This window comes from Sinohyriopsis cumingii, chromosome 7, assembly GCF_028554795.1.
Source record: "Sinohyriopsis cumingii isolate HCF-2022 chromosome 7, ASM2855479v2, whole genome shotgun sequence".
In the NCBI taxonomy this organism is placed as follows: Eukaryota; Metazoa; Mollusca; class Bivalvia; order Unionida; family Unionidae; genus Sinohyriopsis; species Sinohyriopsis cumingii.
In genome coordinates, this window is record NC_142967.1 from 110,616,673 (window position 1) to 110,640,253 (window position 23,581).

A 23,581-nucleotide genomic window follows, 5' to 3' on the forward strand; every position below is an offset into this window, starting at 1 on the left:
GAAGAACGCTCCTTAATGGAACGTGGGTTAGCATGGAATTGTTCAAAGATTTGGACCTGTGATACCAGCTATTAGAAGACACAAAAATACCACATGGGTGACGAGACTCAGTAAGGCATTTTCGTGGATGCTTTTTTAAAAAACTGAAACAAGAAGGCAGTGGCTTCCGAAGATCAAAAGACATTCAAAGAGAAATACTGGGAAAAAGAAAGCATTACTTTAGACAACATCGAGAAAAACAAAGGAAGGCGATCGTTTGCCAAAGTGATGTTAAATTGCTTGTGTGGCAAAATGGCACAACGACTGTGTTTACCCAAGACAGAGTATTTGACAGAAGCTTCCCTGTACTTCCAGATGATTCACGACAAAACCAAATACATGAAACACGTGGACGTGGCTCGTGAGGGTTTGATCTTAATCAATTATGAAGAAGATCTGGACTTTGTACAAGCGGACGAATTTGGAAATGTCATCATTGCCGCTTATGTGACAGCCCATGCTCTCTTAAAATTCTATGAAGCTTTAGAACTGTTAGGTGATCGTGTCCTTTGCTTTGACACGGACAGTTGCATCTACATCAATCGACCGGGTCAGCAACACCATGAGATCGAAGGAGCCCGTTTAGGAGCCTGGACAGACGAACACCCAGACGAGAAGATTCTAAGTTTTACTAGTGGCGGTCCTAAGCATTACGGCTACGAATACCGGGACAAACAAGGAGAAGTGCACACGGAGTGTAAAGTGAAAGGATTGACTCCAATTATTGCCCCAGTCGAGTCGTAAACTTTGGGGTATGGAAAGACGCCTTGCAGTCTGGAGAGTGGATGGTCCTCATCATGTCGTCTATAAATTGGAAGACATGAACGGGGAAGTGTTAAAAGGAACGTTTTACTTGACCGAGTTACAACGTGTCACCAAAAAGAAGACGCGTACGACATCGAAAGCATTCTCGAACGAAGAACCCGCAAAGTGGGAAAACGACGTGTCAAAGAAGTCAAAGTGCTTTGGAAAGGATACCCTCCCAGTTTTGATTCTTGGATCGACGTTTCGCAAGTCGTCGACTATAAAAAGAAACGACCATCATGCCCTTCGACACAGCCTCAGCTACCGCTACCACTACAGCAATCCCACCTTCATCCAGATCTTCTCTGTAAGATCTACAAAAGCAACCCTTTTTGTGTGGTGTGGAGAACGTGTGCCTAAAATGCAGATCGTCTTTTCTTGCCAAATCTTTGTGGTGTATTGTGTTATCGATGCAGCCTCTCTAATTTGAGTTTGCAACAAGGAGACAAATAATCGTGGACCATTTTATTGAGCATTTGCATTGGTTACCTTTTTCCCAATCCTTCCCTGAAATTTTCCTCGAACGGCAACAACGGGAATTTTGCGTATAGTGTCAGTCACCACTCCAAGAACAACAATTTCATTTTGGGCGGAGGCACTCATCTACCTTCCAGTGACCCATCGGACAGCCACAGAACTTAACCTTACACAGTGACAGTTCCATGGAGGTGTTTCCCAACAATATTTTATGTTGTTACATGGCCACATTACCTCAGGCTATCAGATTAGATCATGAAGCCCATTGGGAAGTGGCTTTGGTGGAAATCATTCACCCTACACAATTCAAAAGCATCACTGAAAAGCAAAACACTTTTCAGGTCGAAATTCTGAATGCTCAATTGCAAGAAGAAATAAACAAAATCGGGTTTTCAGGTGACATCAAGTCAGCAAGCAGTCCATCCTTCAGTATCTATGTGTTGAAAATTTCTTCAGGTTATTATTTTAGTGGTGAATATTAGGTGGACACCCTTGCGGACAGGTTTGACTTAGCCTTTGGCAAAGTCCTGAACAGAGCCAAAAGAGACTGATTATCATAAAATGGTTCATCGCCTCGTGATCAACTTTCAGGATACCGACACATTGTCCCTCAGTTTTAATGGTAGTTTGTTTGAAATTTTGGGTGGATTTTTATAGGGCTTTAGGAACCCCGGTAGAAATGAACGAAGGACTTAATTTGATCTTTGTGTACTTCGATGTGGTGGAGTATAACGTGGTGGGACACCAGTGTTGATACAGATTTTTCACTTAAGGCTGTTCATGACAATTGACTTACAATTACAATAAAAACAAAGAACTGTCAAAACACCAAAGTAAAGTTACATCATTACTTAACGGACCAAATTACATCACACAACACACAACAGCCCTGATTTAACAACTCTAACCACAACCTTTAATATTGTAAAGATTATTTTCTAGCCTTATTTACCAAATATTATATATCATTATATTTATTTTATAACATCATCAAACCATAACATCAAATCAAGACAGGTACAGTATATAGCCATGTCACAGGGCACCAGAAACACAATTGCCGTACTCAACTAAACGAGATTGGAAACTGCTAAACAGAGTAGACTAACAAGAAAAATGGAAAAAATTAACCAGCAAATAACGACACCAAAGAAGAAACCGGTAATACAATAAGGAAGGAACCCCCAGGGTGCTTGTTAAAGGTTACTTTCTAACCTCTCCAACATCAAAGGAAGTCACTCAAAGGAAATTATAAGTCCAAAAGCACTCAACCAGAACCACTAGAGCCTTCACACCAAAGACAAATACCGAAATAACAAACCTTGATGATGCCATAAAGACTAAAACCACCAAAAAACGGATTACCATACAAATGCAAGAAGATCAAAAAACTGAAACTGAACAAAAAACGAAGACCCTGATCACGACAACAGAACTGCAGCAAACAACAATGCAACTGAAAACAAAGAAACCGACAACAGGGTAACGACAGCAACACCAACAACACCCATAGTGGAAGACAAAACCAACCATGAAACAACAGCTGCTACAGCCCCAATGACACCAACTAACGAATACACAACTTGCACCCCACAACACCACCAGGAGAGCCCGGAAGACAACACAACTGAAAACAGAAAGACTAACAACAGAGTAACATCAGAGTTACCAACAATACCTACTGACAACCTAGTAGCGACAGTGACACCAACGATAACCACAACAACTACTTCCAACCAAACAACTTACATCTCACAACAAAAACAAGAAAACCAAAACGACAAAACCACCAATGAAAAGATGACCGACAACAGAATAGCAACAATACCACCAGCTTCCCTTGCAAAGGATGTTAAGGTTGACAACAAGACAACAGCAACTGATACAAATACAATGCACACCAATACCAAGAGACACAAGATGGACCAGAAACAATGGCGAGCAACAATCAAAGGATGAGAGACAACAAGCTTACAACAACGACACAATCAACAGCGCCTACATCATCAAGATATAATGGTAGTAATTGGACAAAAAACTGTAAACCATACCACATCATCCACAGCAACAACAATCACTAGCACAACAAACAAAACCTCACCCCCGTCCACTATCCCAAAATACACCATACATAACAGTCAGCAAGCTGGTCTATCAGAGCACATAACGACCAGGGAAATGGCGGAAATAGAAAAGGCCCTCCAGGAAGAAAAACAAGACAACATACCCACCATGATATACCAGAATACGAAGAACAAGCATCAGAGGGAAGGGAAAAAAACAAAGAAACTCAACATATAAAAAACAATCACAACCAACACACAGCAAACAGATGACAAACAACAACAGGTCAAAAATAATATGACAACAATAAAACCAACATGGATACAAGAAACAAGAATAACAACAACACCAGCCACCTAAGATCAAAGGGAAATAACAACACAACATATGGAGAATACCAACCTAAGGAATAATCTAAACCCACGAAATACCACCATCACCCACCAAAGCTAACAATATATATCAGTGGCATTAATGAAAGATTTATATGAATAAGTAGTAAGAGTTTAGCAGTAACATTCACACAACACCACAGCGGTATCTTCCAAATTATTCGATCAGAATCCAACGACACGATTATCTGGTGTAACTCTGCATGGCAACTCGCCAAATACCTGGATATAACAAACAGCGGGCATCCCTGTCACCATCAGCAGACATAAAGCAACGAACACTATCAGCATTAACAAAACAACAACGCCCGATCGTGAAGAAGAGGCGAGAGACAGGGGCCCAAATAAACCAACCAAGACCAATGAAAATGAAAGGAAAGAAACCCCAAGCTGTGGATTCAAAGCTGTCTTAAATCTTACAGGCCAACATCTATGGAAGACACCATCGGAAATATAATATGATCTAACATACCACCATATTCTATATAGACGAATTACAAAACTAAGAAATCATCAAGGAGTGGAAACCTCTACAGTAATGCTTGATTTTTGCAGAACCTCCCAAAAAAAGTATCAGGCTCGGTCCATATGTCAAGCCCATAGCACTACAAAAATACATCAACAAGCCTCGTTACTGCAATAATTGCCAACGATGAGGGCACTTCACCTCCCGATACCGATATCACACAAGATGTAATAAAGGCAGAGGAAAGCACAAAGGAAAATGTGCGGCAAATTCGTATAAAAATGTTTACTGCAGAGGAAAGCACACACCATACTCTATGGAGTGCCCCTACACAACACAGGAGATACAAATCATGGAAGACAGGCAAATCTCCTATAACCTAGCCAAAAAACTGACCAAGAGCAACAACCCAACACAAACAGTGACACAAACAAGCGAATGGAACCCTACACCAACAACAGCAACTACCTCTCATGGATCACGCGCTACGTACAGTCGACCTCAATAACCCACAACCAAGAGGAATGACACACATAAATTAGACAATATACAAGAAACATACTACACCCAAACGAAACATACAAGAACCAGGACGTAGTCAACACATAAACAAGGAAAGTACCACCCATAGTGCTGGAGAACAGGAAAAAGAGGTAAATACCACAACACAGGACTTTATATATCCTGCCTTAATAACCCAATATTTCACTGACCTGAGGGAGGGTATACAACAGAACACGCATCACAATCAAATTAAAAAGCAAGACTTCAACCTCTTACTCCTACGATTACTAGGAAACAAATCTTGCCCAAGAACAAATAAAAACTCCAAACTTCCCTGTATCTTATTAAACATCATACTAAATAAATAAATAATAGCATTGAACAATGGATACACATAACGATAAAGAGTATGCAGACAAACTCATCATATGGCAATGGAACTGCAGAGGCCTAATTCCAAACCATGGATAACTATTTATCAGCCATTAACATAGCCACCAGCAAACCGAAAATCATATGCTTACAAGAAACACTCTTAAATGAAAAAAGTAAGACTATCCCCAAAATGAATTGTTTTGACACAAAGTAGTAATGGAAAAAAGGATGCAGTAGAGATAGACACGAACATTACTTTAAATGGAAACCTAATTGAATATCAAACAATCAATATTAAATTGGGACAAAAAATACTTACATATGTGTAATATATATGACCCTGGAGGAAATAATACAAACTTCACCCAAACTTACTCGGTGTTATTCAAAGGTAAGGATATAAATAGCATAATTTGTCGGGACTTTAATGCACACCACACTGAATGGGGTGGTGACCATATAGACACAAGAGGGAAAAGCATCGAAAAATACGCCAGAGAGAATCAACTTGTAATATTAAATACCGGCACACCCACCAGAATAGACCCCATAACCGAACAACTGACACCTATTGATTTAACACTCGCAACACCAAACCTTGCACTTATCACGGACTGGGAAGTGCTACAACAAAGCTAACTTGGCAGTGACCACTTCCCGCTATGTATGACAATATACATACAAAGTCCAAAAACGCAACAAGTAACCATACAAAAATGGAAAACAAAGCAAGCCAATTGGGACCTCTTCCAACAAGCCTTGAGCAACATGCAACTAGAAGAACTTCAAAGTAACGATGCAAATCAATACTATCTCAACATAACCCAGGCTATCAAAGAACCGGCACAAAACAGTATACCTAAACCTAGCGGGAAATCCAAACATAATATATACTATGGTGGACAGACAATTGCCGCATAGCCATCACGGAAAAAAAGAAAGCCCTCAACTGCTTTAAACACACAAAACTAGCTTCGGACTTTATACTATATTAGCAAAACGAAAACAACACAAGAACAGTAATAAAGGCAGCAAAAACTAATTCATGGCGAGCATACTGCTCCACACTCAACCATCATACCAACTCTAAAGAAGTCTGGGCAAAAGTCAAAGCCGGCAACATCACCAAACATATCCGGAACCAACACCAATCAGAACAAAGCAGAACAGCTGGCACGACATTTTGCTAATTTCCGCAGTAATAACGATCATACCCAAAAAATTTATGGAGCAAAGACGGTTCATCGAAGAAGAATTCCCTCACATATTCACGGACCAAACCAACAATGACTCACCACTAAATGACTCATTCAACCTAGATGAATCGCGAAAAGCACTACTTAACAAACAAAACACATCCCCAGGTAAAGACAACCTCGGTTAGGACATCTATAAACATCTCCCGATAAATATGCAAAGAATTATAATTGACATGATAAACCTAATATGGCACACTGGAAACATACCCACATTATGGAAACAAGCAGTGGTTATAGTCATATATAAGCCAGGAAAAGACCCCTTAAATGTAACATCATATAGACCCATCTCCTTGACTAACACCATCTGAAAAGTCAAGGAAACAATGATCACAACCGGCTAAGGCACCACCTGGAACAAAACCACCTACTTACTAAAAATCAAAGTGGATTTAAAACCAAACGCTCCACCATTGATCAGCTAATTCGACTAGAAGCCAGCATTAAATTTGCCTTCAATGCCAAACGGAAAAAAGATAGCCACTTAATTGTGGTATTCCTAGATCTCTAAAAAGCGTTTAATATGGTCTGGTAATAAGTCCAACACTGTTCATCCTCATGATCAACAACCTCTTCAACAATATTACCAACAACCTTGTCGAACTGTCCTCATTTGCTAACGATAGTGGAATATGGAAGGCAAGCAACCCCAAGAGCCAAAACAATATCCAGCAGCACAGCAAAGCCTAGACGCCATCAGCAAATTGGCAGACAACAATGGATTCAAAATATCTGATAATAAAACAGTAGGAATGCTTTTCTCCCCAAGAAACAGGAAACCTACTACGTACGCAAAACTCTACATCCAAAATACACCAATGCCATTCGTAAAAGAAACATACTTTTTGGGAATGCTACCTAACGAAACACTTAATTGGAAAACGTACATAACAAGCCTAATCAAAAAATGTCAACAGGACATCAACCTCCTAAAAATGTCAAGGTGACAACGTGAGGAGCTGACCAACAAACCATGCTCATGCTCTACAAATCATTAATCAGGGCTAAACTGGACTACGATTGCCAGGTATATGCCTCGGCAAACAAGGACCTGCTTAAGAAACTGGACAGCATACAATATAAAGCACTTAGACAATGTACGGAGACTCTACGTAACATCTCACTCGAGGAGCTACAAATACTGACAAGAAGAGCACATACTGAGATATGCTACCAGAAACTAAATACATCAAGACACCAACCCAACCAAAATGATGATTAAAAAGTGCAACATTCCGTTCAGGCAAAAACGAGCTCTAAACCACCCAGCATGTAAAATAATACACACTGTGATGAAATTCAACTATCTGGAATTTAAGCAGAACAATACAAAATCAAACATCCTACCCATTGGAAAAACTGCACGCACAAAATAAACCCACCAAAAATACTAACAGAAATTCAGAAAATCATCGAAGAAACTTACTCTGAATTTCTTAAAATCTATACAGACGGATCTAAATCGAAAGAACTAAACAAAACTGCTGCTGAAATAGTGGTGCCGCAACAGCAAGTTGAATTTGGTGCAAGACTCCCGGATGGCTGCTCCATCTACACAGCAGAATTCTAGGCAATAAATGATGCCCTCAAATGAATTAAGACCCAAAACCACAAACTGTACGTCATTATAACAGACTCTCTAAGTGACCTAAATCCTTAGAGACTGGCACATCAAAAAAGTAGAGCAAATATGGTAGAAGGCACTATGTTATCCATCAGGAAGATCGAAGATAAACAATAAACCATCGAATTCCTAAGGGTACCTTCTCACATCAATCTGATTGGCAACGATAAAGCTGACCGAAGGGCGAAATGCAATCCCCTGAACAATGTAACAGAAACACTTAATTGCAATGTGTATGGGATATATAGCCAGATAAGAAGCAAAATGAACAGGGCAGACATTTGTACCAACTGCTAAAAGAGACCACAAGGGTAATAAAGACACCTAAAATCCTGGCAATCATGGACATCCGAATTATCAATAGGATGAAAACAGGAAAAGCCTTACTTCGAAACAGCTTTGGGAAACATCTCAGGAGGGAATTGAACCAAACTACTAACTGTCCACATTGTCCGGCTGCAGAGACACTGGACCACATATTCAACACCTGTCCTAGATACCATAATCAACGAGTCGGTTTCCAAGATTACCAAAAGAAAATTAATTTCCCTACAACATACCCTGAAGTTTTGGACTAGGTACGCAACAAAAACTTCGATACCACATACATGAACATAATAAGGTACCTCAAACAAATTAACAAACATGGCAACATATAAATACAACCACAAGTAATGATCATGACAATTAATAGAAGGGCTAAAGCAGGAAGATAAGAATGCTAGCTGAAGTGCACGCCCATGGTTGTTGTGTGTTTTTTTTTTATAAATATATTTTTATTATTTTTTTCCTTACGTTGGCATGCAGCTGACACAATCCTAACTATCATGGTCTGAGAAACACAACACATATATTCTCATAACGATGTATACATATTATAAAGGTGGCAAACCCCGCCATTAGGCCCCGATAAACACGACAACAAGAGTGGTAGGATATAAACACAAATTCTTAGGCCCCAACCATCCTAAGACATAAGGTGACCTAAGCCAAATCAAAAGGCCCCTTCCCCCCACACACAATGCGGAACTAAATAAACAACAAAAACAACAACACAGTCCCCAATTATTAGCACGACATATAAATCCAACACTGATACTCAGACCAAACATACTAATTTATACAACAAAAAGGGGCACAACATACCTTCCAAATTCATTATAGCTATTAAACAAAGAATCGTGGCGATTAAAGACCAGTCGCGAAATCAAGATCTAAGGCAGTGGAAGTCGAAACAGAACAGCAAACTCTAGCAAAACAGCAAAACACTACAACAGAGCGAAGAAGAAAGAAAGAGGGTATCACAGAATGAAGGAGTAAAAAAAGAAAACGGACATCGACTTTCAAATTGTCAATTTATATGAAGTTCTTCCTTCGGCTATTGAAGACCTTTTTCGATACAAGCTCTATCCCCACAATCCTTTGAATTCTTTATTTTTGTGAAGTAAAATGAAAATTAACTAGATTGCCAATACTGTTATAACCCTTGAATAAATATAATGTATATGACCCGAACTTAAATATTATTAAATGTTAACATAATGTTCCTTTCGAAAAAGAAATCGTTTGATTTCCTTCACATCAGCAGATTACTGCTGTGCATCTCGATTTGAATAGAAATGTCATTCTCACCTAACTGGAACAACTGACATATTTTATCCGGAAACATGCATATAGTTTTCCGGCTCCCGAAGGTTATTCACACTCTGATTAGGCTTCTCTATTTTTTGTACATCCTAATCCATATCTTTTATGCCATGATCTGAGGCGGCGGAGGGGCGAATCTTACAACTTTTAGAAGCCTCCAAACGCCGAAATAATCCCTTTAAAAAACGCATTGACGATTCGTTGTAAACGTAATTGTCGCCGTTGTTGCTGCGTTTTGTTGTCGTCGCCCAAAGCAGAGGGGCAGTAGTGAAGTGGGACGATATAGGGTCTATGGAATTAGCATTAGAAATACCCGTGGGACGATATGGGGCCTAAGTAAATTTAACATGGACAAAACCCCTGGGACTGTATAGGGTCTAGTGGAATTAGCATTACAGACCTATCCTGGGACTGTATAGGGTCTATGTAAATTTAACATTAACACGCCTGTGACTATATAGGGTCTATGTAAATTTAACATGGACAAAAAACCCTGGGACTGTATATGGTCTTTGTAAAATTGAAACAGTGAGGGTCTCTATTTAAAAAAAAAAAATAAAAAATAAAAAAAAATAAAAAAGGGGTAGGCAATTGAAAGTCAATCTCTTTTCTAGAAATTGGAGTGGCCCTGTAAAGGGCTTTTGGTTTTCTTCCTCTAACTGCTTAACTTCTTTATCCATCCCCTTATCTTTCTCTTTTCATTTTCCGGTATCCAGTCCGGGTGACCCATGGCTCGGAACTTGTTCTAGATTTTCACCCAGTTAACATTCAGTTTCACTAGTTCTTCCTTTTTCTTTCTATTTTCTTCTTCTTTCCTCTCTTTTCTCCACTTCTCCTTTATTTTCTTCACTTCTTCATCTATCACCTTTCTCATCTGTTCTTCCCCTTTTTTCAATTGTTCAACACCCCTTTTGACAAAGGGCCACTCTGACCTTTGTTCTATCTCTTCCAAAAACCTTCTTACTTCTTGTATCTTCTCCATGGCCTTTTTTATTTTCCCCACTCTGACATAAGGGGGATTTATCAGCCCTCTCAATCTCTTCACTTCTTCTTCGATCAATCGCATTATCATCTCCCTGGCTACTTTTAGTTTAGTGCAGACGTGTTCTTAACCTCCAATCTCTTTCAATCCTTTCAACTCCATATTCCCCATCCATCATCCAAAAATAAACATTCCTTAAATTGTTAAACAATTGGGAAACTTCCATCTTCGTTTTGTTTATTCCGTGGAATGGTGCGAATAACGAACACTAAGGGTTCTTATAGTTAAAGTGCGGACGTGAAGAAAACATCTCCTAAGACACAAAATTTATATTACCTAGATCATTACTTAAAACGCGCGGACGTGAAGGAAAATATCCCCTACTTTTCTCATTTCATGTTATCTACTATCCACATACGTGAAGCAGCAATAAACAAACCCCAAATCTACTATCCACACTAACCAACTTAAGCTCTTACAAAACCCAATAATCTAATAGCCACACAAACGTACGTGAGCTCTTACAATCACACACACACACACACACACACAAATACATACACTCGCACTAGGAAAAAATAGTCAGTGTTTATATTCACACTACTCTACATACACACAATGGCAAATCGATTACTATTTTTTTCTAAAGGTATGGGTAGCCCTGAAAAGGGCTGTTTGTTTTTTAAACACCAGTGCACCTGGTTAATGATGGCACCTTCCGGGTCTGGAACGACAGATACAACGTCTACTCCAATTCACTTGATTCGTTGGAAGAGCAGACGGCGGTTCAGTGACTTCACTATCCCACTCCTCCGTTTGCGGAATAGTGAACACTTCTTGTTCCCTCTGTCTTTTTTGTCTTCTATTTCACACTTGAGGATGAACAACTTTCCTTGTTACCTCATGTGGGTCCTGTAATGGTTCTTATTGTTCACGTTGTGACTGTGGTTCACCTACAGGCTGGGGAGATGTCCTTGCCTCAGGTGTCACCTTGCACACAGAGTTCATCATAGGGTGACACATCATCTCTCTCTCTTTCTTTCCTCATCTTCTTTCATTTTTCTCTCTTCCTCCTCCTGTTCTATCCTGGCTTCTTCCACAAGGGCCTCCGCGGCCAGCTCGTTCAGGAGGCATCTGGCATACTCCAGATGCATCTGAAGTTCCATGAATTTAGTCAGTCTGCTGCTCATTCTACTCATTTTCTAGTGTTGATCAATCAACAAGGACAGCTAGACTGCCTAGCGATTTTCAATTTATAGTTAAAATGCGGACGAGAAGGAAAACATCCCTTAAAACCCAAAATTTATATTAATTAGATCATGACCAAACAACGCGCGGACCTAAAAGAAACACCCACTGACTTTTTTTACTACGCATCAGTATTCTAAAACATTTCATTAAACAAATAATATACTATCCACAAACGCAAAGCAGTCAAATCAAACCCAAATCTACTATTCCCACACGTCAAACAGCAAAAAAACATGATCATAATCTACTATCCACACAAACGTACTTAAGCGCTTACAATCACACACAAACACACACACACACACACACACACACATAATAATTTTAATGTATCACAGAATTACGTAAAAATCTAACACAATAAAATCCCCAGGACGTGGCTCATACGTGCGAGTCCAGGACATGTTAAAGCTTGTAAATAAGGCTAGACCTTGAACTCAGATATCAGTAATCAAAAGTTATTTATCACTTACAAAACAGGACAAAGAATATGAGAATATTCAGGTTGGCCAAATCTCTACCCTCAAATTGAATTGTCATGAAAATAGATTTTAAAGTGTAGCTACAAGTAGCACTATTCTCTATATTCAGCTTAATTAACACTGTATTATGTATACAAATCTTATTTGTTACTTTTACGATTATTGATTACAAGGGTGATTTAGCAGATAATCTACTAAATCTTTGTGGTTTTGTGGTCCTTTGACATTGGCGGGTTTAGAAGAAATCTTGTCGACGAATTTCATGGGTCTTGAATTTAACTCATTTATCTCGCCTATGCAATTCCGGCTCACATGATTTCTGATTGTTTAGCTGTTAAAAGATATGACCTTATTTACAAGTTGGAATGTTCTTTAAACGAATAATTGACCCTCATCTTGGTTCTGAAACTGTGACTTAGTTTTTTATATGAGGGATTTTTCTTTGGGATTTACTGAGAATTAATTTTAAAACTTTTTGTATTATATCACCACGATGTCTTTAGCATATATAAAACTATTCAATGGCACATCAGCACTATTCTAAACACCACTGGAACTCATTTATAAAAATCTGTACATTTGGATTTTTGATAGAACATTTGGGATTATCTGGGATTTAATCCACAATACTGGAAGCTCTTTTTTAAATTTTCACTTTGTATTCTAGGGAAATAAATTGTTCGTGAAGGTTTACAAAATTTGTTGGATTTCGCTTTTTCTATTAGTTTCTTTAAGACCATAGAGTCGTAACAGCTGAGACATCCATAGGTAATGGTCATGTGACACGATATTAGTGATATCTCCTGTTTGCCCAATGATCAATTAAGCCATAGAAGAACGTTGCTGAACAGCATGGCACGCTACATTCAGTACTGGACTAGAATAGTCAGGGTATCAACCTGTAACCATATTTTGCTACAAGCTATCATCTTTATTTCGCGGAAGATGTTTTTATAACAAGAGAAGTAATTTTAGGACACTGTTTAATATATGAATTATAACACCTTATGGGAGAGAATACTGAAGTATTATTTTACGAGGAGTTATCTTTATACGACATGCATGATTGTGTAATATCGACTGAAAAAAATTAAAAAGAGAAGAAAAAGAAAACAAAAATTTGAACGGCAAATGATGTGTACTGGTAAAATTTAAAGGATATAAAGGAAATAAAAGGAGGTACAGCTCCAGCGAAGCTGTTTTAAAGTACCCTTCAAAATATTGTTGTAGTTATATCCAAACATTTTCATTATATGAATATAACCAATTATCCGTTATCGGCGTTGTCAAGTTAAGCCTATTAATGAAAGGTAATGTTGAAATATTAATGCAGATGATGTAAAGATATTATACTGAAGGAGACAAACAAATGAGATTATGCAACCAAACAAAGGTCAATAATGACTGCGAATAAATTATATAAATTATATGAATGTTCTATCAGGACACGTAGATTATGAACAATTACATTAAATTGTACTCGGTATATGACACAAAATTTGGTTCGTACATAACTACCAAAATCTGACTTGAAGAGAATAAAAAGTAGATTGTAAATGAAACTAAAATGTATTGTCGCAAGAAAGTTTCTAGATTCGTTTAGGAAACAATAAATGAAGGCAGATTCGAAACTGGGAAAGAAATAAAATGCAAATTTCATTTCCTTTTTAGAAGATGTTAAAAAATAGTTATTGAAAATAATAGGTAGAAAAATAGGCTTTGTGGTTCAGAAAATCCGATCTAGGTCAAATGATTCAACTCGTAAGAACGGAAACAGATAAAGATGGAGATGTAGATTGGTTGTTGTAATAGTAGTGGGGTTTAACGCCAATATTTCAGCACACGATAGGCTATACATGGCGGCCAGTATTAATGGTGGAGGAAGAACCCGGGAAAACCCCTGAAAGAACCACCGACCCACGCGAAGCTACTGGCAAGCTTTTTCACATACGCATGATGTAAATTGGTAACACAAAACACAAGCAAAGACATAATGTACAAATTCATAAGTTTGAATAAAATTCGAAGAATTAATAGATAAATTAGATTTACTAGAAATACAATATAACGAAGACACCTAGTATATTTGGTTAAGACATGCATGAATATAACAACGCTGAATACAATACATCAAGGTCAAGTTCATATGTTATGTACTTATTCGTTAACGGTTGGTACCATCCGATATCCTTTGGAAACGCTAAATAGGCTTGTAAACAACACATTCAATTCAATTAATAGGTACAATAATCATTTATTGGAGTACAACTAATTCATTTAGCGTACATTTATAATTTGAATTTGAAGTACAAACTATTTTTGACCACTATTTTAAGAATTGTTATTCGGTAGGAAAAATGAAACACCTGATTTCCTAGGACAATTAAACTCAATTACAAGCAAAATTGATAGAAGATAAAAATGATACGAAACATGCCTGACGTAAATTATTATGCACATTAGGAAACAGAGAAAGAAAATTTGTACTTATATACTTATGAATGAACAAATAAAGATACAAATATAATTTATATTTGACTAAGAGCCGTGGTTAAAATCATGTATATAATTTGATAAGTCTTTAAGACAAAATATAATTTTATACTTTGAAACAAAAAACTCTTTTCTAAATCAACGAATAATACTGATTTTGAAAACCAAACAGAAACTTGAAGAAAAAATATATTAAGATACACCTTGACGAAGCGAAATATTTGAAACTCCTATATCTATCTTATTGTAAAGAAAGATAGTGAATAACGAAGATAGTTGGTTTAGAAACTAAAACAGACGAATCACAATTATGATGGATTTATGGTGCCAGAATCAAACTAGTTGCTAATGTTTGACTTTTAATAAAACAAAATGATAAGACAAAAAAATAGTGACCCTTCATACAGGTAACTACCTTAACGCGTCATTGATTGACCCAGACAAACAGGGGATGCGGTCCACACCCTCTCTGCTGCTATAATCTTGGAAATCTTTATCAGAGTACAATCATTCTGAATCTTCGTCATTTGTTTTGTTCTTCAAGTAATATTCAAGTTCTGATGGTGGTTTTTCTATTTTCGGATTTATGTTCTTTCTTTTTCTGTAATATATCATTAAACGTCTGTATCTGTATAATCCTCTAACGCCTTTGTTACATCCAATACAGCGTCGTGAATCAGCATGATGATTTTTTGATAAAATATAATTATGTCTCCTGCAATATTCTCCATGGCATCTTTTGTTACATATATTTGTTGTTCCTTGAATTAACCACGTACAATTGTGCATATATTAATGATATATGTTTAATTAAATTTACACCTTTTTCTGCTGTTATCCAAATATTTTATCAAGACCCACACGATATCTTGTCCTTGGATCATGTAAATTTATCGTTATAAACCCTTGCGGAGTAGATTGCGCTCGTGAGAAGAAATTTCTGAATTTATTATAATCCATGTCGCCACCACACCAAGTTTGATGAATATTTCGCAGCGCATGTGTGTCTACGCGATTAAACACAACTAAAATATTACAGTTGTCTCTGATCACTTTTGGTATTTGTGTATACCGCCGAGTAACATAGATCACATCTGTATTTTTATGTCTGCCGCGAGAAAATATTCTGGCTGGGTTTGTTTGTTTGTCTAGCATCACAACATCATACACAACTAAATTATTAATAAACCCATCAAGATCATCTACGGACGGTGCTTCTTCGACATCTGTTATAAAATCAATAATATTTTCACCGTCATTTATTAATCTTGCATTTTCGTTAAAATCTTTTAATACTTCATAACACCTCTGATCATCAACGGATAATGCTACCAAATATAATTTATCCCATTTCAACCATCTCATTATCAAATTAAGTAATAATTGCGTCTTACCCGATCCAGATGGTTCTATGATAATCATTCTGATGAAATTGGGTAACGCAGGGTGGTGTTTAACGGGCTCTCGTCGCCGAGTTGCTGAGAAACCAATTATATCCATATATATTATATCATGAATTTATATTGTTTACGTTGTAGATCTAAAACTCCAACTACTGATTCAGCTACGGTTACAACAAAAACTAAAAAAATAGCGTATGGTGGAAAATATTCTGTATGTGGTAGAAAGAAATTTTCGTTTTTACCTAATAAGCGCGGTGGTGATATTGCTAATTTGATATTACAACAAAAACTAAAAAAATAGCGTATGGTGGAAAATATTCTGTATGTGGTAGAAAGAAATTTTCGTTTTTACCTAATAAGCGCGGTGGTGATATTGCTAATTTGATGTTCAAATTTCCAGGTGCTCCATGGTCTAAATACCGAGGAGAAAAACATCTACCAGGATATAATTATTGTGGTCCTGGTACCAGACTTGATATCAGACTTGATAATCAGGTAAACGCTATTGATAAAGCTTGTCATGTTCATGATGTTGCGTATAAAAGTAAAAATCTGCAAGATAGGCATATCGCAGATGTGAAATTAATTCATGCGTTAAATTCTATAAAAAATAAAAATATCAAAGAAAAATTAGCTAATTGGTTAGTAAGATCTGCGATGAAAGGTAAATTAGCGCTTGGGTCTGGTAATATATAATGGAATCAATTTATAATAGTCCAAGAGGATACTGGAGAGGCAAAGCAGCAATTAGTAAACTTGCTGATGCAGCAGCGGTTAAACATTCTACTGCTGGTTATCCAGGCAAGCGATATGGTAAATTTACCTACCACCACCGAAACGAATTCAGTACGCGTATTTCGATGTTAATGTTCCTAATGAAGTTCATCAAACAGATATTCTGTTTTAACCATATGATACTGTATGTAGAAAAACATACAAATACGCGCTAACCGTTGTTGATGTTGCAAGTAGGTATAAAGAAACAGAGCCGCTATCAACGAAAACATCATCTGAAGTAGCCGATGCGTTAGAACGAATTAGCAACGACGACCATTACGATGGCCACAGCTGCTACAGGTTGATCCTGGTAAGGAATTTCTTGGACCAGTATCATCGTTGATGAAACAATATAACACCACAGTACGACGAGGGCATACTGCAATTCACCGTGATCAGGCAATTGTTGAACGATTTAATCGAACACTTGCTGAGCGGTTCTTTGGATATCAATACGCGAGGGAATTTATTAAAGATAAAAGATCTCGCGAATGGGTTGCAAGATTACCAAGCGTGATAGCTGCATTAAATAATGAGATTACGCGAACCAGCATGAAACCCATTAATGCAATTACAAAAATAAATAGACCAATACAGCGAAAACATATTGAAAAAAAAAATAATGGGTGATGTTACAGTTACATATTTATATGAACCGGGTGAACTTGAAGGTGGTAAAGAAAAGAGCGACTGACCCTATTTGGAGTGTTACCACACACAAAATATCCTCAGGTAGACCTGCAACCTACAGATTAGATTCGGCTGCTCCTCAACGTGGATTTACACGTGAACAACTACAAATAATTCCTGAGGATACACAACTACCACCGCGATCACTTAACTAGCGCCTCTACGTCGATTACACTCGAGACAGGTCAGCATAACATTTTCTCGTGTATGACCGCGACTATTATCTATTCTGTCTACGGTAAATTGTCTCGAATCATTATTCGAATACCTCCACAGCATTATACAATTACAACTTGCGCAATGATTATTCTGCTGTTGTTTTAACTCGATAATAAATTCAACATCAAGATCAAAATAGCGTTTATTTCTTTTATCAGATTGTTTGCATCCGATTATTTTTTTCTTATTATATCATCATCGATGATGATGCCGGTTTTAATAACGATTTCAGGAATTATAATTCTCCGTAACTGAGATATTTTTCTAACCCTTGATACCGCTAAATAGACTAAATTTGACCACTCGATACGATCGTCTAATATCCAGACTCGTGTATCAAAAATAGTTAATCCCTGAGACAAGTGGATCGTCATAGCGTATCCCAACACCCATGGAGATTTGTCAGCGTGTAATGCATCTTCGACCACGCTGATATCAACAGCGACACTATCATTTAATACGAGATTTTGTTTCTCAGACTGTCCTGGAATATCAACGTTAATATTCTGTTTTCGTCTATCTGATGGTCCGTAACATAACGGAACGGGCAATTCTGAGTATTTTTCTTTATGCAGCTGAAATAACTGCTGTTGTAAAGCGTCTCTGATTATTTTTCTGCTTGCTACTATCAAATCGTTGGATCTCCATAAATTTAAAAAATCGTTCATTGAGGTCTCTGAGATCACTCCGCGTATTATTTCACACTGAATTTTGTTTGATTGTAATCTGATTAATTTTTGAAACTCCTTTAAATTTGCATCAAGAGCTCTATGATCATCATCTATTTCCTCGTTATAATCAACGAAATTTTTTAACCAATCATGTGGAGATGGTCCAACAAAAGGCGGCGGCTGACCATGATCGCCACACATTATTATAGCGGTATTTTTCGTCAACAACCAACCAAGAAACATTTTAAATGTATTCAATGACACCGTACATATCTCGTCCCAAATAATTATTTTAGGTATATATTTTTCTCCCATTCCTTCAGGAGTCCATGTATCCCAGCGCCACCGAAAGAAACTATGATACGTGCATGATTGTACTTGCCGTTGTTTCATCTCTCGTGCAAGTCTGTGTGTGGGTGTCAGCACGATCATATCAGAATTTCTAAAATCATCAATTGCTCGAGTCGTCTTGCCACATCCACCAGGTCCATTGAGAAATACTGTCTTATATCTAGTTATTGGATCACTCACCGACGGCGCTTTCGACATTTCTGATATTGTATTACTCTTACAATAAAAATTTATCATCGGAACATCTGCTGATTCTGTATAATTGTGTAATATTTCCTTTTTTTATTCTCCACGAACTCCATCGTTCATCACTACTTATAAATTCCATAACAGATACTAAATATTTACTCGAAATATCAAACGAATCTGTTGCGACTCTGACTGCGGTCTCAGGAAATCTATTAATCATCGATAATAAATTTATAGAAACATAAGCCAACATAGAAGATCTTAGATGAGTATACTGTGGGGAGACATCATTTATGTAACTAACGATCGTGCCCAATTTTGTTCCATCGGATAAATAAACACTTTCTCGATTTACAAATATATTTCTCACTGTTGTATCAGCGATTATAAAATCGTATTCGGCACCATCTAGAATTAATCGTGCATAATGTCTTTTATGATCATAAGTACCACTCTGAGTAAATTTACCTATCATTCTTCTACAGAGATCTTTTGGGATTTTTTGATTATTTTTTAGTTTAATCTCGAGAATTTTAGGAACTTCTTTGATAATATCATCTTCGGAAACACCAGGACATTTTTCCTTAAATTCCTTAATAACTTCATCGAGAATGATAGAATCTGGCATGGGCAACCAAACTTCGGTCTGCGTATGATATGATATAATTGCCTCAGTAACCACCAACGATGTCAGTACCGCACGATCTAGCATATATCGTAATAAAACTATAGGCGCCCAATCTTTTTCACAAAAATGTCTACCGAACCAAACATAACAAATCTTGTTGTTAAACTCGAATGATTCAACACAAGCGAATCCAGTCAGATCAAAATCAGGTAATGGTCCATTAATTGCCACTCGCGTCATCTCGTTTGTAGGGTGACCAAATCTTTTAAAGTACACAGAACAATTTCCGTATCCTAGAAAACTTTCCGGATAACATGCAACCCTATCAACCGAAATAGCATCATTGTAATTATACTTGTATTCCACAATCCACCGTGTCCGTATTCGACGCAACTTGCGCGTACGTCCTCGAGTAAATCAAATCGTGTTGGTTTCCATGAATTTTTTCTCTGGCGAGAACGGTAAAACAATTACTTAGTAATTTATCGGTATTTTCCGTGGAGTGATTGCACTCTAAAAACTTCTCCGAGATTTTTCATCTCGTCATGGAGAGATTCTGTTCGATATATTTCACCGTTTGGTCTAACAAATTGATCCAATCCACCTTCCTCATTACTTTTAAATAACCATACCGATACAGGATCGTTTTTACTTATTTCGTTGATAAAATCAAACATGGTTCCCCCCATATCTGAGGGGTAAAATCTAACAGTTCGATTACGTGGAAATACTGTTACTGCGCTGGTCCATGCGTGCGCATTATGATCAATAATATTTATTGGGGCTCCTTTCCATTTATATTTTGATTCGTACAGTACTTCTCCCGTTATCGTTGATACTTTGATTGGAAATTTTAATATTTTTCCTAATTCAGCAAAATCTTTTATTGTAGCACTGGTATCCTTAACTGAATCAGACCACGAGTTTATTTTTTCACGTCTTAAATCAGTTAATCCGCTTCCACGCATCGCGTTTGTAAAGTGTTCTTTCACTCGTTCGGCTACACAATTTAACCTTGAAAATTTCATGGGTGCCAGTTTATCAACGTTGCTTTTATTATTTATCTCATAGATTCCATAAATAACTGCTGTTACAGGGTACGCTCGCTCATAATACGGTTTGTCAAGACCAGTCAATAGATCCGGTCTGGAATTTTTACTTAATATGGCAATTTTATTATTACCAAGGACAGGATCACATTTGTCACGCATAATCCAACTATCAGTTTATGTTAACAGAATAAATTTTACTCTAAAGAAATATTTTTGATTACCCTCGTTCTCAGCGATGTAGTTAATAATAGTTGCCGATCGTTTGTCATTCATTGTAGCGTCCTTGACAGTATTGCGAATAATCTTGAACGTTGACCATGCATGAGTTGCACCATCCGTGTAAAATTCTTTCTTTGCGTCATGAATTTTTGAGATCAAGCTTTTATTTTTCGGATGAACCAAATCTCGTACTGATAAGTAAGGAGATAATATGTTGTGATTAAATTTATATTTAGAAAGCCTAGTTTGGGATAATTTCTCGAATTCGTTCATATAATTAAAAACATATATTTAAATAAAGAATATTATATATACAATGTTTCAATGCAAATGGCTCATGATCGGCTCAGTAACTCGCTGCAACAAATCCTGTAGAGGTGAACTTTGTTGGATGCACTTACAAAATATACGACGAGGAAGTCAAGGACCAATATCATGTCTGCATAGTGGTGTTGGGGTGCGAGGAAAACAGAATTATGTGGAAAGTGCGGTGGAACTTAAAAGATATTATGACAAAAAAAATAATAATAGTGAGAATGCTATAAAATCCGTGGAGGATTATATATCAAGATTTCAGAAAAACAATGATTTAAACTAATAAAATTATTGTATAATGGAGCAAAATAAATTTATCCCACATTCTGTCATCAAGAAATACAAATCAAATCGTAATGGTGTGATCAGAAATTGTAAGTTAAAAAGACCGCTTGGTGTTGTTACTAATACTGGTTATCTAATGTTTACTGCTGGAAAGAAACATTATCTCTGTCTTCGATTTGTGTATGAGTGTCATAAGGGGTTAATCAAAGACGGTCTTGTAATCGATCCTCAAAATAATAGTTTATCTAACCTTCGAGTTGTTACACAGAGCGAGAAGTCTGCATGTGGTAATACTGGAAGATGTAAAACAATCGGAAAAAGGGCGGTAAGTTCTACAAACATAGAAACCGGTGAAGAAATAATATTTCGTTCGATATGTGCTGCTATGAAATAATTTGATATTCACTCGTATTCGGTACAAAAAGTTGCAGAAAATATATATAAAACTGCTTTCTCAAAAAATATAAACAAAGACTACCTTCCGATATCAATAATTATCATCACTACCTCGAATTATATTTATTAATATTTTTTTAATTATTTATCTTTTTTGTCAGAAATTTTCATTATTATACTACTTACTTTTTCACTCATACGAAATGGAGATTACTTCTGTATGTACATATTTATTCGTAGATTTCTGATTTTGTATGGTCGTGATTAGTCAGTTTAACCATTTACATCGTAATTAATTACTCGTAGAAGTATATTTATGGTTTTTATATATAAACGTATTTCCCATCATATTACATTGCGGAGTTATTTTTAGATCTGTTACGAGAAATTGAGGTAATTTACAATCTGCTTTGACCGTTGTTATTGATCCGCAGGTAGTTGTATATAGGCAGAACAAGCTGCATTTACAATATGCTTAGAAACCGTTGTATTGGTACAAATCGATCTGTAGGTTTGGGCAGAACACGCTGTATTCACAATCCGCTTTTGACCGCTGTTATTGATCTGTAGGTTTGTATTTACATTCTGTTTAGGAACCGCTGTTTGTATATTTACAGTTTATTCAGAAACTGCTGTTATAATACAGATATATTCAGAAACAGTTGTTTTAATGTAGAAATAGTTATTTAAATGTAGAAACCATTATTATTCAGAAACCGTTGTTTTAATGTAAATATATGTATCATAACTATATATTAATTTCTAAAATATATACTGTTAACTGATTCGATAGCTTAATCGGTATCGTATTGGACTGTGTCGCTCGCGGTCCCGGATCGAATCCCCATGGCTGAAACTGGTCGGTGGTTACGCATAAATGCGATTTTTATAATAATTGGGGGTACCGCAAAACCGTCCCCCCCCCCCCGCTCAGCAAAATGGTCAACCACATATCAACTGGTGGTTGATACATGTTTTGTATCACCCACGGGCTGATTATTGGGGGTTCTGCTGAGCGTATATGTTTGTAGTGTCCTTCATTTATTATATGTTTGTGCCGTACTTCATTCATTGTATATATTCATTTCATTGTAAATACTCATTCAGTGTATATACCCATTTCATTGTATAATATTCATTTCCTTAATTAAGTTATATGTTTGTACTGTCCTGAGCTTGCTAAAACACTCGATATGGGCTCGTCATTCATTCATTACATGCATAATCTGAGCTCACTAAAACACTCTATAGGGGCTCGTCATTCATTGAATATTCTGTGTGTCCTCTAAACTTAGTAGAATGCGATGGGAAACATTCTCTCTTGGGCCTCTAGACCGTTGTTTGACGGGTTAGGGGCTCTCATAGGGAGTAGTGTTTCGTGTACCCGTGACGTCCTTGAAACATCCCGACGAACTCGCTAAACACTCGATAGGGGTTCTATAGAGATAATTTTTTTATTTTAAATATTTATTTCTGCTTTTAAAAACTAGAAGAAAATTGAATTAATATATCTGATGAACTAAATAC